Here is a 12556-nt window from a genome sequence, read left to right on the forward strand (position 1 = left end):
ACCGGATCTTTTCGAGACCCGCACGAGCTTTGCGAGCAACGACCACTGGATCATGGCCAAACCGGGAGGTCGAGCTACCGAGTGGAGGCAACCGCAACGGCGGTAATTCTTATCAGAAGACACCGATGAACAACAACAACAATCAAGGGTCGGTGCTAAGCCGACCGCATCAACTAGTATCTTGTCCGGGAGGTGGGCGGAAGACCGATGGGCAAGTTGTTCATGATGGACAAGAAGGCAGCTGAGGAGGATGCGCACGTTATCACCGGTACATTCCTTGTTAATGGTATTCCTACGTTCGTTTTGTTTGATTCGGGGGCTTCTCAATCGTTTGTGTCTTCGAGTCATGTAAAACAGTTGGGTTTGAGAGTATATGAGTCTGTTAGGGAGCAAGTTTTCATACCTTCAAAGTGAGTCAGTATCGTGTGGGAGGTTGTTTAGAGATGTATCTTTGATAGTTGGGCAAGTCGATTTCCCTGTAGACTTGCTAGAGTTTCCTTTTAATGGTTTTGAGATGATAGTTGGGATGGATTGGTTAGGAAAGTATAAGGCTAAGATAGACTGTCATCAAAAGAGAGTGTCCCTTAGAGGTCCTAAGGGTGTAAGTGTGTCTTATCGTGGGTTTCTAGTCAAACCCAAGTTAAGTTGATTGCAAATTTGTCACTTTGAAGTCGTATCTGAGGAAGGGATGTCCTCTGACTTTGTGCCATGTGAGAGATGACCGGATAGAGAGCCCGACGATTGACGAGATACCGGTGGTGGGAGAGTATGCGAGATGTTTTTCCGAGGAGATTCCGGGGTTGCCACCGAAGAGGGAGATAGATTTCACCGTTGAGTTGAAGCCAGGGACGGGGCCAATCTCTAAGGCACCGTACCCTATGGGTCCTAAGGAGATGGAGGAGCTTAGGAAGCAATTGGATGATTTGATAGAGAAGGGATACATTAGACCAAGTGTATCGCCTTGGGAGCACCATTCTTTTCGTGAAGAAGAAGGATGGAACTTTGAGGTTATGCATAGACTACCGAGAGCTGAACCGTGTGACGATAAAGAACAAGTATCCTTTGCCAAGGATAGATGACCTGTTTGATCATTTGAGTGGTGCAACGGTCTTTTCTAAGATCGATTTGAGGTCGGGGTACCATCAGGTGAAGATTAGAGATGTGGACATACCGAAGACAGCTTTCACGTCGAGGTATGGCCATTATGAGTATGTGGTGATGCCATTTGGGTTGTCTAATGCGCCGGCAGTGTTTATGGATTTGATGAATAGGATCTTCAGACAGTTCTTGGATCAGTTCGTAGTAGTGTTTATCGATGACATCTTAGTCTACTCTAAGACTAAGGAGGAGCATGAGGAGCACCTGAGGATCGTGTTGCAGACTTTGAGGGATCATGAGTTGTATGCTAAGCTGTCCAAGTGTGAGTTCGTTGGAGAAAGTTGCTTTTAAGGGGCATGTAATCTCTAAAGATGGGGTAGTCGTGGATCCGGCGAAGATTGAAGCAAAGGTGACAAAGTGGGAAGCACCGAAGAATGTTGCTTTGAGGTGAGGAGTTTCTTGGGTTTAGCCGGATACTACAAAGGTTCGTGAAGGATTTCTCCAAGATAGCTAGACCGATGACAAAGATTGATGAGGAAGAGAACAGGTTTCGTTGGGATGAGAGTTGTGAGACGGCGTTCCAAAACTTAAAGGAGCGTTTGACCACAGCTCCTGTCTTGGCATTGCCTGAAGGGAGCGAGAATTTCGAGGTCTATACAGATGCCTCGAAGAATGGGTTGGGATGTGTGTTGATGCAGAATGGTAAAGTAATTGCCTATGCTTCTAGGCAGTTGAAGCCTTATGAGGAGAATTACCCTACTCATGACCTGGAGTTGGGTGCAGTGGTGTTTGCTCTCAAGATTTGGAGGCACTACCTTTATGGAGCAATCTTTAAGGTATTTTCTGATCACAAGAGTCTCAAGTACATCTTCACGCAGAAGGAGTTGAACATGAGACAGAGGAGGTGGATGGAGCTGATTGGTGATTACGACATGGAAATCATCTACCATGAAGGAAAGGCCAACGTTGTTGCTGAGGCTTTGAGTAGAAAGAGTGTACATTCCTTGTGTACACTCTATCTTTGATGAGGCCGAGGATGAGGTAGCGAGCTTTGGGATTCATATGATGCGAAAGGGGATGCTATGGGTGATATGACAAGACACATGGAGTTTTATGATGATATTCGAGGTAAACAGGGCTTTGGATCCTAAGATAGTGGAGTGGAGAGTCAGGGTAGAGAAAGGGACAGTGTCCCGGTTTTCCATTCATACAGACGGTAGCTTGAGGTTTGATGGTAGGTGGTGTGTTCCTAATGACGAGGAGTTGAAAAAGACAATCATGACAGAAGCGCATTGCACACCATATTCAATTCATCCGGGTGGAGACAAGCTTTACAAAGATTTGAAGAAAACGTTTTGGTGGCCTGGGATGAAGAAAGAGACAGCCGAGTTTGTGTCCCGTTGTTTGACATGCCAGAGAGTTAAAGGGGAACAGAGAAGACCACAAGGTAAGGTTCAGTCTTTGGAGGTGCCTGAGTGGAAGTGGGAATCCATTTCCATGGATTTCATTGTGGGTTTGCCGAAGAGTCAACAAGGTAACAATATGATTTGGGTGATAGTGGATCGGTTGACCAAGTCAGCTCACTTTGTTCCAATGAAAGATACATGGACTAAGGCACAATTGGCTATGGCCTATCGAAAGAACGTGCTTAAGTTACATGGAGTCCCTAAGGACATAGTGTCTGACAGAGATGCGAGGTTTATATCGAGGTTTTGGAAGGAGTTGCAGGAATCGTTGGGAACAGCTTTGAAGATGAGTACAGCATTTCATCCTGCGACGAGATGGGCAGACGAGAGAACAATCAAGACTCTTGAGGATATGTTGCGAGCTTGTGTGATGGATTTTGGTGGTAGGCCGGGAGCGAGAGGTTGGACTTAATAGAGTTTTCTTACAACAACAAAATTATCACACCGGTATTGGTATGGCACCGTTTGAGGCTTTGTATGGGAGGAGATGTAGGAGTCCGATCTGTTGGGACGATAGTCTTTGAGGCGGGGTTTTAGGACCAGAGATGGTACATGAGATGGTGGAACAGTTAAGATGATCGAAACGGATGAGAGCGACCCGGGATCGACGAAAGAGTTATGCAGATCTACATCGTCGGGACATAGAGTTTCAGGTTGGGGACAAGGTTCTTCTGAAAGTGTCTCCTATGCGAGGAGTTATGAGGTTTGGGAAGAAAGGCAAGCTAAGTCAGAAGTTTATAGGGCCTTATGAGATCTTAGAGCGAGTTGGGGAAGTGGCTTATCGTTTGGCTTTACCGGCTGCTTTGGAGAGAGTGCATAATGTGTTTCATGTATCGCACCATGCGGAGTATGTGAGTGACCCGTCACATGTGTTGGAGGCAGAGAGCTTAGAGCTGGATGAGTCTTTATCATACCTTGAGATGCCTAAGCGGATCCTAGACCGAAAAGTTAGAAAGACCAGGAGTGGTGAGACAGTGTTGCTTAAGATCCTTTGGTTTAACCATGAGACCGAGGAAGCTACATGGGAGGCGGAGGATATCATGAAAGAGCGTTACCCTTTCCTTTTTGATCAGGTATGTATGGTTACGGGGACGTAACCTTGTTTCTTTTAGGGGGGTAGGAGATGATCGCGAGAGTTTTTAAGAGTTTTTACACCCCTTTTATATGTTGTGTCGGTATGTTTGTCGGGATAAGTTGGGTTAGTAGCATGTTTTACGTTGTGTTTATTTTGACCTTCGAGTCGGGAAGCTTATGGGAGTACCTTTGTTTAGTAGTGGTTTGAACTTCGGGGACGAAGTTCCTTTTAAGGAGGGAAGACTGTAATACTCCGCATTTATGGTCTTGGGGGTACTCTATCGAGTAGCCCTTACTCTGACGAGTAAGGGTATGTTGCAGAAGAAAATAGTTTCTGACCTGTTGGGCACTCGATCGAGTAGCTGGGGCACTCGATCGAGTAAGAGGGTACTCGATCGAGTACCTTGGGTACTCGATCGAGTGTCCTATTTTTACGGGGTTTTCTCGGGTTTTGTTAATTACGCGATTAAGGTATTTAAACTTATTCGGCATTGTTCTAAATCACTTGTTACAAAACCTAAAACATGTTTAAGAGAGAAAGCAACTTATTCTTCTTCCTAATCGCGTTCTTGACAATTCCCGAGTTCGAACGGTCGGTTTGCATCGTAGTTCGTGTCGTTGGATTCCTTGCGTCGAGGGTAAGCTTCTAATATAATTTATATAATGTTTTGCTAGGTTTGGTCAAACCCTAATTTGGGATTTGGGGGTTTTGTGAATAGTAAGTAATTGGTAGTCTTTATGTGTTATATGTTAGGAGGAGAATTCATAGAAGAGGCGTTTTGAGACAATTTGTAGATACCGATACCGTCTGCGTGTTGTGCTTTCCGGTAGGATTTCCTACTCGCATTAGTCCCATAATGGGATATTGGTGATGTCTTTGTAGTTAGTTATTTGATATGTTGATTGTGATTGTGATTGTGATTGTGATTGGTTCCTATGGCTCTCGAGATGCGTTCTCGGCTGAGTGGGGTCACTTGCGGGAGTGATCTCACGCCCTAGTTTCGCCCTTCGTGGAACCCGCCACGAAAGGGGATGTGCACATTAATGGACAGGGTTATCGCTCGTACGATGAGCGGGGCTTAGGTGGGAACGGCTGCGGTCCCCCACTGGCAGGGCTGGTCTAGTGGACAGTCAGTATTGAGATGATGGGAGTTGGTGGTGTTGTGTGTGTGACAGTTCAGCTGTCTGTTTGTCTTATTGTTGTTATCTGTATTGATTGTGTGATTAGTACGACCCGGTGTTGTTTTGTAAAACTGCGGTGATCCATTCGGGGATGGTGAGCGAGATATTGAACAGTATAGAGATGATATCTTGGGATAGCTGGGATGGCCACGACATGACGATAGAGTCTTCCGCTGTAGTTTAGTTTTATTTACATTTCAGTTGAGAACAGTTAGTTTGGAATAATGTATTGTACTTTCAGTTTGGTTTCGAGGATTGTACTTATTCATTAAACTACTTATAATAAATGTTGTTTCTGTTTTGTCTATTTGATTATCATGCCTCGGGCAACCGAGATGGTGATGTCTTCATACCTGAGTGGTCCTGGTAAGGCACTCGGAGTATGGGGGTGTTACAAGTATTCTCTAGTATAGGAGCACAGTTAGAATATAAACACAAAATGACCGTGTAGCAAAAACAAATACCCAGGAAAAACAAAGCCTTACCAGAAGACATCTGGAATTCGGCAGCTGGGGGTTCTTGCTGACTGGTGGAGGTAGAAACTTCCTCTTCCTCCTGTTCCTCTTCCCCTTCTTCTTCTTCCTTCTCTTCTTCCTCCTCTTCCTCTCCTTCACTAATGTCAAGAGGTACGGAGGCAGATGCACCAACAGGGGAAGAAAGTACACCAGGGTAAGAACGAGTTGCAATAGGGAGAGTGAATAAACAGTCAACTACACTATGATCTCTTGGGGAATTGACTACTTCAAACCTACAGCAGTACACCAGTAAGAACATTAAAGTAAAAGAAAAATAAGAGACACCCAGAAACTAAAATTACCTTTAGAGGCCCCCCACTTATCAAATAAGTTCTCGGAGGTGGGGGTAAGAGAGTCAATCTTAACAAATATGAATTTTGTGTTCCAGCATTCATCTCTCACTTTGGGAGGAAGGATAACGCTAGGGTTGCTACGGTCGCAAGACCTCAAGGTAATCAGCCCGGCAACGAAGGGCCTGAAAGTATAGAGCAGGGCAAGGTCACCGAGACCAATACCCATATCATGATCCTCAGCAAGGATACAAAGAGAGAACAGAATGCGCCATTGATGAGGCGCAAGTTAGCATATTGCCAACCTATAGTGGCGCAGGATCCTTTGCACCAAAGGAGGAAAGGGAAAAGACAAACCCTGGGTAAAAGGGTACTCGTACAGGCACGCCCAACCAGGATTATGGGCATCCGGCGCCTCCCCAGGCTGAGGAATGTGAATCACAACCTCTTGCCCAAGGCCAAACCTCTCTTTCACCTCCTCGAGGGGGGCGTCAGCAAAACTAGAATCACACAGATAATGGTTTACAAGAATCCCAGAGGATCATAAGGGAGAGAGAGCAGCAGCAGATGGACCCCTACGGGGAGAAGGAGGAGGAACTGTATGGCGGATAGACTTTTTTACCATAATTGCGGAGTTTAGAGGTGAAAAAACTAAGAGAGAGAGTAAAAAGTGAGAAGTTACCTGGTGGATAGGGAGATTTTATAAGAGAGGGAGGGTAATAGGGTTTTAGGAAAGAGGTTAATAGAAGACGGAAATAAGGGAAGTGGGAGGGGGGGGGGAGGGGGGGGTGTATTTATAACAAAAAAGAGGGAGTTAAGAGACGGAGTTAAGAGAGGAGGTTAGCAGAAGAGATTTAAGGGAGGAAGCTAGGTTGGGGAGCAATTGAGGGAAAGAAAACGTGGGGAAGTGCGGAGTTATTGAGGGGAAATGATTGATTAGACCTCTAACGATCAGTCTCAATGGATAAGGGTGCAAGTGGGCTGACGTCACACTACGACATCACCACTACATGCAACATCCAGGAGGGAAGCAACTCCCAACATCCATCGAGCGAGAATAGAACTTGGCAGTTGCTTGGGGGTAATTGTATGGGTAAAAATGCCCTCCCATTTTCATCATGAAGTGGCAACTCGCTATTGGGTAAAACAGAAGCACACGGATCAATGACAAGGCAGCAGACTGCTAGACACCAGAAAGAACAAGAGGGGATGAACCTGGACATTCAAATAAAGCGGAGGCCACGGTTGAATCCAATAATAAGAAATCAGCAGGAACGTTGAAACAGTCAGCAGGAACATTGCGGTTACCAGCAGGAGCTTTGACAAAGTCAGCAACCATTTCCTATTTCATAGGAAGTGGAGCGTGTGGTTGAGAAAACATAGGGACATGTGCGACAATTCAAGGAAGATTATAAAAGAGCAACAAACAGGAGATTCAAGGATATATCGGATTTCTCACTCATCCCACTCAGAGAAACAACATTCATCATCTACAACAAATAATAATCCACGCACTTAGAAACATATACATCGTGCATATCATTTGTACTTAGTTGTTTGGAGATTATAGCTGTTCCTCCTAATTGTTCCAGCTAGGTTTACCCTTGAAAACTATTACTGCTAGTGGATCATTGGTGGGATACCATTCCCCCCGCGGTTTTTCCAACATTTTGGGTTTTACACGTCACCATTTTGCTTGTGTCATTTGCCTTTAGTTCCTTTTCCTTTTCTTTACTTTCGTATTATTTGTTTACTTTCGTTCTCGTTATGTTCTTACTACTATTCTACTTAAGTCCTTAATATCGTATTTTAATTGAAATAGCCGCATTGAATCACAAATCTTTAGTCGGTAAAATCTTACCAAAACAGTTTACGTGGATGATATGATCGTCAAATCTAAGGATAGGAAAGGACACATCGATAACCTTCGCAAATTCTTCCTCAGATTGCACAAGTATAACATGAGGCTCAATCCTTAGAAATTTGCATTCGGAGTAACGTCAGGCAAGCTTCTGGGATATGTTGTCAGCCAAAGGGGGATAGAAATTGATCCATCCAAGATCAAGGCCTTAATTGAAATTCCACAACCCTAGACAGAAAAGGAGGTTAGAGGATTCTTAGGCAAGGTCCAATACATAAGTCGATTCATATCGAAACTCACCATGATCTGCGAATCTATCTTCAAAAAGTTCAAGAAAACGGATCTTACCATATGGGACGAAGACTGGCAAAAGGCATTTGACAGGATAAAGGAGATATTGGCTAAGCCACTCGGGCTAATGCCTCCCCAACGAGATCAGCCTCTTGGTTTATATCTCAAAGTCACCGAAACAGCTATGGGGTCTATGCTCGCGCAAACTGTTGAAAAGGAAGAAAGAGCTATCTACTACCTTAGTAAGAAGTTCTTAGAGTATGAGAGTAAGTATACACCTCTTGAGAAGACATGCCTCGCTCTTGTGTGGGAAACAAAGAAGCTACGCCATTACATGCTTAGCTACTCTTTCAACGTGTATTCTAAAATAGATCCCGTCAAATACCTCTTTGAGAAACCCGTTCTCAATGGACGCTTAGCAATATGGACCTTAATGCTCTCAGAGTTTGACCTCAAATACGTACCATTGAAAGCAATAAAGGGTCGTGCAGTGGCCGAATTATTCGTAGACAATCCAACCCACGATACGCAATCGATAGACACGTGATCGTTTCCAGATGAGGATATTCTACAAACTAGTATGGATTCTTGGGACCTTTATTTTGATGGGGCATCCAATTTGAGAGGATTCGGAATAGGAGTGTTGCTCATTTCTCCTGAAGGCGAGCATACACCACTTTCTGTCAAGTTCGACTTCGAGGTGACAAATAATGCAACAGAGTATGAAGCTTGCCTTATTGGTCTACAAGCAGCAGTGAGTTTAGGCATTAAGCATCTTCGAGTTCACGGCGACTCATATTTAATCATCAACCAGATCACTGGATCCTGGAAAATCCGAAGCGAAAGTCTAGCACCCTATCAGGCTAGGATAGATCAAGTCGCCCAATTCTTCAATCAGGTTACTTATCTACACCTGCCTTGCGAAGAAAATCAGTTTCCAGACGCTCTTGCAAAACTCGCATCCTTGATTTATATGCCAGATGACATGGTTGAAATGCCCTTGTGCATTGAACGGCGATCAGAGCCAGCCTATATACACTCCCTCACAGATGAGGAGGAAAACCCAGAGGAACCTCGGTTCCAAGCTATTCTCAATTTCAAGCTTAATGGTATATACCCACCAGATATGGATAAGAGGGGACAAAGTGCCGTACGCCTACTTGCCTCTCAATGCCTCCTCATGTAGGGAGAGTTGTATAAAAGAACACCTCTTGGTGTCGTCCTGTGTTGCCTTGATCGTTCACAAGCACAGAAAGTTTGGAAGAAGTTCATGATGGATAATGTTGTCCACACATGAGTGGACCTATGATGGCAAAGAAGATTACGTGTCTAGGGTATTACTGGACGATAGTGGAGTCAAATATGTTAGGCACTGTCACAACTGCCAGATCTTTAGGAATGTACAACATGTTCCTCCTTCAATGCTATATACCATGACATCTCCTTGGCCATTTTCTACTTGGAAAATAGACATCATCGGGAAGATCACTCCAGCTGGGAAAGGAGGCCACTGTTTCATTTTAGTAGCCATCGACTATTTTACTAAATAGGTCGAAGCAGCATCTTACACCAGCCTTACAGCCAAACATTTGGCACAGTTCATACAAACTAATCTCATCTATCGATATGGTTGCCCACATGAAATCATCAGTGACAATGGATCACATTTCCAGGCCGAAGCTGCACAGTTGCTAGGCAAATATAAGATCAAATATCACCATTCCTCACCGTACAGACCTTACACTAATGGCACGGTAGAGGCAGCTAACAAAAATGTCGTCATAATTCTCAAGAAAATGTTCGACAATTATTGCGATTGGCCTAGAAAAATACCCTTTGCATTATGGGGATATCGCACGTCAGTTAGGACGCCCACTGGGGCTACCCCTTTCTATTTGACTTACGGCATGGAAGTTGTACAACTAGTGGAGCTAGAGATCCCATCTCTGCGCATTCTACTCAAAAGTATAATTCCAGAAGCTGATTGGAAAAAGGACAGGTATGACGAACTCGTCCTCTTGGACGAATGAAGGCTACGCGCATTACCTAATGTGCAGACATATCAAGCACGTATCAAACGAGCTTTTAACAAAAGGATCAAACCTAGAAATATCAAGGAACGAGATTTAGTACTCAAGTCAGTCAGGGCTCTCTTACCTGTTGATCCACGAGGAAAATTTAAGCCTAATTGGGCAGGGCCTTTTTGGTCAAGTCCATACTTTCAGGGCGTGCGGTTAAGATCACAGACCTAGACAGGAATGAGTTTTCTAACCCTACCAACCTAGACCAATTCAAGCGGTACTACCCTTAGAAATAGGATAAAACGCACCTCGCGTGACCCACGTGCCGCTCGTGCGACACGAAATAAAACCGGCCCCTGGCCCGCTAAAAGCTCATGACATTACGCTCTTGCGTTTTGACATTTTGACGTCCTCATATCATCAAATAAATTAAATTTCACTTCTTTAGGAGTAAGTAAAGCACAAGCTTATTTTCTGTGTTCAATACAAGCTCTTGCTTCGACCATTTATTCTTTTACATATTTCTCGAACTACGCACAGGTTTTGATTTCATTTTTTCTAATGAATACGTAGGCAATCCGTAACATGATACAACCCGTCATTTCAAGATGTAAATAGAAGGACATTTGCATGTTGCATTTGAAATTCGACAAGAATAAATAAAAGAAATTTATGAAAGTTTCATAACTAATAAATCTTTTATTCATTGTTCCATAAATGATAATAATACGCCAAATACATATAAATTTAAATACTGGAATTTAAATGCTAGGCTAGGATTCTAAAAATCCCGCCATTTATTACAACTCAAACAATAATAAATAATACTATTATAAAATGACTAAGGCTATTCTTCCATTTTCCCTTTGCCTTTGTCACCCTTTGTCATATTTCTTGTCTCGACCAAGAGCGGGACGCTCATGCGTTATTTCCGACCTAATCACCAACGATCGTTCTCGCGGTCTAGCATTCCCATTTCGGTCCACCGCCATCTTCTCGACAGGAGCATTCTTTGGTTTCCTCGACGGACGAACAACTCGATATTCGGCCCCTTCTTATTCCTCAGTCAAATACCTTTGGTTCTCCTTCGCCACTTCACGGGTTTTGTAGTCTACAGGCTCGTGCTTCCTTTGCTTCTCATGTTCCTCAGGGGTACTAGCTTTCCTCCATTGCAGATATGATTCAAATACCCATAATGAGCCAACCGGGACGGCTATGAACCACATATTCCTTTGGGCCCAACGACTTACCCACTCCCGACAAGACTCTGCAGTATGTGCCAAGGCAGTTTGAGGGACAGTGTCTAGCTTCGGGATTTTCTGTCTTAAGCCCACTTGCCTCATCAATCTCTCCGGAAAGATATGAACCATGAATTCCAAGCCGGGAACGCGAATGTACCGCGTCGGATCCAAGGATGATACTCCAGTCACCGATCAGAGATGCCACCATGGCACTATCCACCTGATCAAGGGCCCACCTTCACTCTTCAATTTATTTTCCCAATAATCGCATACTCGAGTGAAGTCCACCATGTACAGCCTAGTTCTCATTGCAATCGATCGGGAGCGATATCCTATCACATCAACTGGGAGCTCGATCAACCGCAGTCTCTCCATCAGCCAAATCTGCAACGAAAAGAGACGGGAGTCAGTCCCATATTCGGCCAAAAAAAAACGGACGGAAATAATAAAATGGCCAAATCAGACAAGAGACGGGTTCTTCCCTGTAAATTGATAGGACTCCCAACATCGGGAAGCTTGCGGTTCGCCTTCCTCTTGTGCAAACCAAGGATGGTCTCCCCTAGAATCAAGCATGTTGGGCTCCTACGCAGTTCCATTTGCTCCACTATGCCTAGAAATCGAGGGTCACCCCTCATATCTTCGTCCACATGACCTCGAAGGATATAACAGTGAAGAAGGCAGAATCCATAAGCTCGGCACCTCGCCACATAAGAGATAGTAGGGTCCTCCCTATTTATAAATCGATAAATAAAATCAAACATACGGACTCCTTTTGAGGTCACGAGACGGTCCACCTCAGCCTTGGTCAACCCAAGCAAATCCCTAAATTTGTTTTTATATCCTTGAGAGCTACGAGGTATAGCCGGAACACTTTCTGCGTCCCATCCTCCAACCGCAGCAATTTCTTCAGGAAAAGGATAAATTTCGCCTACCGGAAAGGCAAATATATGGAAATTTGGGTCCCAATATTCAAGACAAGCATCCAAAAAGGGCCTCACGACCTTCACTAGTTCAAACTTATGATTGATCCCAAATTGAAATCACCCATGTCGTCGTGTTTCTCCACATTTGTGAATTCATTCGTCCACTCGTTAATGCGACTTCCAAAGGCATCCATATTTTGTTGGAAAATTTGGAGAAGTTTATAAGAGATTTTATGTAATAGGCGGGGACGAGAAAGAAAGAATTGTGAGAATAGAAGCTCAGCCGAGGTCTCTATTTATACTATTCGCTGTTTCCTAATTTCAGCAGAAGACGGACAAGCTGGGGAAATGACGCAGCAGGTGCTGTGCCTCTTCGAAGGATCGCAGCTCCTGCTCCGCCTCTTCCCCGGGTCCTTTTCCTCGATTAACGGCCGTGGATCTTTTCTAATTCCGTTTTAGTTAAAATTTCCTATTCCTATAAGGATTTAATTTGGTAATTCCGCGTAATTGCCAATTTTGTGTTCCCTAATCGCTGCGGGTTCACTTTTCGAGGCAACATCGACATTTTTGCCATATACGCATACTTACTCATTT

This window comes from Silene latifolia, chromosome Y, assembly GCF_048544455.1.
Source record: "Silene latifolia isolate original U9 population chromosome Y, ASM4854445v1, whole genome shotgun sequence".
Taxonomy (NCBI): Eukaryota; Viridiplantae; Streptophyta; class Magnoliopsida; order Caryophyllales; family Caryophyllaceae; genus Silene; species Silene latifolia.